At 38.3% G+C, this 4,596-nt stretch overlaps 1 non-coding gene across 1 annotated transcript; it reads left to right on the plus strand.

The window, feature by feature from the left end:
• The first annotated feature begins 2,847 nt into the window (after nt 1-2,847).
• Nucleotides 2,848-3,038, plus strand: LOC143660469 (U2 spliceosomal RNA). Its single transcript, XR_013164067.1, has one exon. It is a non-coding gene; the product is annotated as a U2 spliceosomal RNA (small nuclear RNA).
• Nucleotides 3,039-4,596: the final 1,558 nt, after the last annotated feature.

Genomic DNA, 4,596 nt, shown 5'->3' on the forward strand with positions numbered 1-4,596 from the left:
AGCTGGTCCACACCCCAGCTGTGTGTCTGGTTACTGATGTGGCCCCAGGAGCTGTTCTGTACTGTTTCTGGTTATTTAGTAGTTGTTCTGGAGGACGAACTAAAACACGCACGTTATTAAGCCACCATCTTGAACTGGAAGCCCCTAGGTGTTTTTAAGATTCAACAGGAGTGATGTTGGTTGGGGGTTAGCAAACCATGGCAACTAGCACTATCTGACTGAAGCTTGCATAAGAGCAGTCTCCAGAACAGCCTCCTGACTCCATTTGATCTCCCTTGGCCACTGATGCCTTAATTTTATTACACTTGTTTTTCCCATTTTGGTCAGGAAAGTGTTGCCAATCCCACAGTGCCAGGGCCAGACTCATCCCTGGGAGTCATGCCCCATGTTGTCAGGGAGATTTTCACCCTTGAATGGCTTATACCACGTAGGGGGAAAGCAATGATTTTCCTTGCTGAGTGGGGCTTAGAGAGAGAGAGAGGTCATATCTGAGCAACAAAGAGGTTTCCTGGAAGCAACTCTTAGGCCTCCTTATGGGTAGTCTTAACTTCTCCCCTACAGAAATAAATTTCATAAGAGCAAGCCTCAAAATCCAGGGCTCAGCCTATTTTCTTTCTTTTCTTGCAATCGCCAATGGCTGGGAGAGTACCTGGAGTTTTCCCAATGGGAGAGTTTAACAGTTCCATATATATATGTTTTTCTCCCTTCAGATCCTCAAGGAACTCTACCAATACTTTTTACTTATCAGCCACCATAGTCTGAGATGTATCCTGGTTTTCTGTAAGCTATAGAGAATTACAAGGCCTCATTCCTATTCTAGACTCCAGAAGTTTGGGTTGTTTAAATGAGTTATCCAAAGAGGTTGATTTATATTAGTAGCACCCCTTCTTAATAAAAACATGCAGGAAACTAGGAATAGAAGAATACTGCCTCAACATGGTAAAGAGAAAATATGAAAATCCAACAGCTGAGATCATATATAATGGTGAAAGTCCAAAGCTTTCCAAGATAAAATATACGATAGGGACGCCCACTGTCACCACTATTATTTGGCATTGTACTAGGAGTTCTAGCCAGTGCAATTAGGCAAGAAAAATAAATAAAAGGCATCCAGATCGGAAATGAAGAAATAAAGCTTCCCCTGTTTACAGATGACATGATCTGAAAATCCTGAAAAATCCACAAAAGGTTACTAGAGCTAATATATGAATTCAGCAAAGTGGTAGGATAAAAGATCAACACTCCAAAATCATTAGTGTTTCTCCACACAGGTACAGGCATACCTTGTTTTATTGTGCTTCATTTTCTTGCATTTTGCAAATATTTCATCTTTTACAAATCAGAGGTTTGTGGCAACCCTGAGTCGAGCAAGTCTATCAGCAACATTTATCCAACAGCATGTTCTCACTCCCTGTCTCTGTGTCACATTTTAATTAAGGTATGTACGTTATTTTTTAAACATAGTTCTATTCCATGTTTCATAGGTAACAATACAGTGTAGATATAACTTTATATTTACTAGGAAACCAAAAACTTCATGTGACTTGTTTTATTGTGGCATTTGCTTTATTGCAGTAAGCTGGAACTGAACCCACAATATCACTGAGGTATGCCTGTAATGAACAATTTGATGAGGAAATCAAAACTAAGACTAAGGACAATAGTAACTAAAACAATCAAATACTTAGAAATAAATTTAACCAAGGATGTGAAGAACTTCTACACAGAAAACTATAAAACTAAAGAAATCAAATATGACAAATAAATGGAAGGACATTTCCCAGCCATGACATTCTTCATGGGAAGGCTAAATATTGTTAAGTTGTCAGTTCTCCCCTAAGCAATTTATAGAGTCAATGCAATCCCAATCAAAAGTCCAACAGCCTTCTTTGCAGAAATGGAAAATCCAGTCATCAAATTTATATGGAAGGGTATGGGTTGCAAATAGCCAAAAACATTTTGAAGAAGAATGAAGTTGGAGAACTCACGCTTTCCAATTTTAAACTTTATTACAAAGCTATAGTAATCAAAATACCATGATATTTGGTGTGAAGACAGATGTATGAAACAATGGAATCAAATTGAGAGTTCAGAAATAAGCCCTTACATTTATGGCCATTCGATTTTTGACAAGGGTGCTAAGTCCACTCAATGGAGAAAGAATAGTCTCTTCAGCAAATAGTGCTGGGAAAACTGGATGTTGATTGCCAAAAAATGAAGGTGAACCCCTACCTCACGCCTCATACAAAAATGAACTCAAAATAGATTGAAGACTTGCATTCAAGAACAAAACTATCAAACTCCTACAAGAAAAGGAAAGCATCTTCAGAACTTTGTGTTAGGTAATGGTTCCTCAGACTTTACAGCAAGAGCACAAGAAAAAAAATAGAAAAATGGGATCTCATCAAAATTAAAAACTTTAATGCATCAAAGTATTTCATTGTGAAAGTAAAAAGACAACCTAAAGAGGGTGGACCATGGTAGCTCAGCAGGCAGAGTTCTCACCTGCCATGCTGGAGACCCAAATTAGGTTCCTGGTGCCTGCCCATGCCAAAAAAAAGACAACCTACAGAATGGGAGAAGATACTTGGAAACCACATATCAGATAAGAGTTTAATATCCAAAATATATTTTAAAAATCCTATAATTCAACAACAACAACAAAAAAACAAATAACCCAACTTAAAAATGGGCAAAAGACAAGAATAAAAGTTTCTCCAATGAAGATCTAAAAATGGCCAAAAGCACATGAAGACGTGCTCAATGTAGCCATTAGGGAAATGTAAATGAAATCCGTGAGATACGAGTTCACACTCACTAGAAGGGCTACTATTAAAAAATGGAAAAATCGCTTCTCGGCCTTTTGGCTAAGATCAAGTGTAGTATCTGTTCTTACCAGTTTAATATCTGATACGTCCTCTATCCAAGGACAATATATTGAATGGATTTTTGGAGTTGGGAGATGGAATAGGAGCTTGCTCCGTCCACTCCATGCATCAACCTGGTATTGCAGTACTTCCAAGAATGGTGCACCCCCCCCCCAATCAGGGGAATAATAAATGTGTTAAAAAATTTAAAAAGGAAAATAATCATTGTTGAAGAGGATAGAGAGAAATAGGAACACTTGTTTATTGTTGGTGGGAATGAAAATGGTGCAGCCACCACTGAAAACAGTTTGGTGGTTCCTCATAAAGTTAAATATAGAATTATCATAGGACTCAGCAGTCCAACTTCTAGGTCTGTATATACAAAAGAATTGAAAGCAGGTATTTAAACAGATATTTGCACACCAATTTTCATAGCAGCCTTATTCCCAATTGCCAAAAGATGGAAGCAACCCAACTGTCCATAAATGGGTGAACTGGGTTTACCCATACATGAGTAAACTGATGAATGAGTAGCAAAATGTATTATATACAGACAATAGAATACTATTTAGCCATAAAAAAGGGATGAAGTTCTGATATATGACAACATGGTTGAATCTGGAAGATACCATGTTGAGTGAAATAAGCCAGAGCCTCAAAAGGACAAATATAGTATGATCTCACTGATATGAAATAATCAGGATTAGCAAATTCATAGAGTCAGAAACTAGAATAGAGATTATCAGGGTCTGAAGTGGGTGTAGGGAGTGGGGACTTACAGCTTAATGGGTGTAGAGTTTCTGTTTTGGGATGATAGAACAATTTTGGTAATGGATGGTGGTGATGGTAGCACAACATTGTGAATGTATTTAGCACCACTGAATTATATATTTGAATGTGATTAAAAGGGGGAAATAAGATTGTATATATGTTCCTAGAATAAGCATTAAAAAAAACAAAAATCTAGGACAGTGTAACCTAAACGGTGGACCCATTTATAGTCCATAAACTATGGACTATAGGTAATAGTGTAACTATAATAATATTGCTTCATCAGTTGTAACAAAGTTACCACACTAATGCAAACTGTTAATAATAGAGAAAACTGTTGAGAGGGTTTGTGTTAGTTTGCTAGCTGCCAGAATGCAGTATACCAGAACTGGAACGGCTTTTATAAAAGGGGAATTTAATAAATTGCAAGTTTACAGTTCTAAGGAAATGAAAGTGTCCACACTAAGGCAATCAGGGAAGGATACCTTAATTCAAGGAATGCCAACCCATCTGCAACACCTCTGTCAGCTGGGAAGGCACACTGGTCCCTTGCTCCTGGGCTGCATTGCTTTCAGCCTCTGTTCCTGTGGGGGCTCCTCACTTTACTTCTTCAGGGCTGGCTTTCATCTCTTGGCATCCCTTGACTCTCTCCAGGTTCTGGCTTGCTTAACATCTCATGGTGATATCTGCTGGGCTCCAAGCATCTCCCAACACCCATGTCTCTTTTCTCCAAGTGTCAGCATCTGTGTCAGCTCTTCTGTGAAGTTTCTTTTGACTCTGAGGCTTCTGTCGTTTCTCTAGGATCTGTCCTTTCTGTCATTTCTTCCATTTGTCAGCTCTGTCATTTCTGACTCTTTCCAAAACGTTCCCTCTTTTAAAGGATTCCAGTAAACTAAACAATACCCACCTGGAATGGGTTAGAATCACTTCTCCATCTAATCAAAAGTTAATACCCACA

This window comes from Tamandua tetradactyla, chromosome 16 (genome assembly GCF_023851605.1).
Source record: "Tamandua tetradactyla isolate mTamTet1 chromosome 16, mTamTet1.pri, whole genome shotgun sequence".
NCBI lineage: Eukaryota > Metazoa > Chordata > Mammalia > Pilosa > Myrmecophagidae > Tamandua > Tamandua tetradactyla.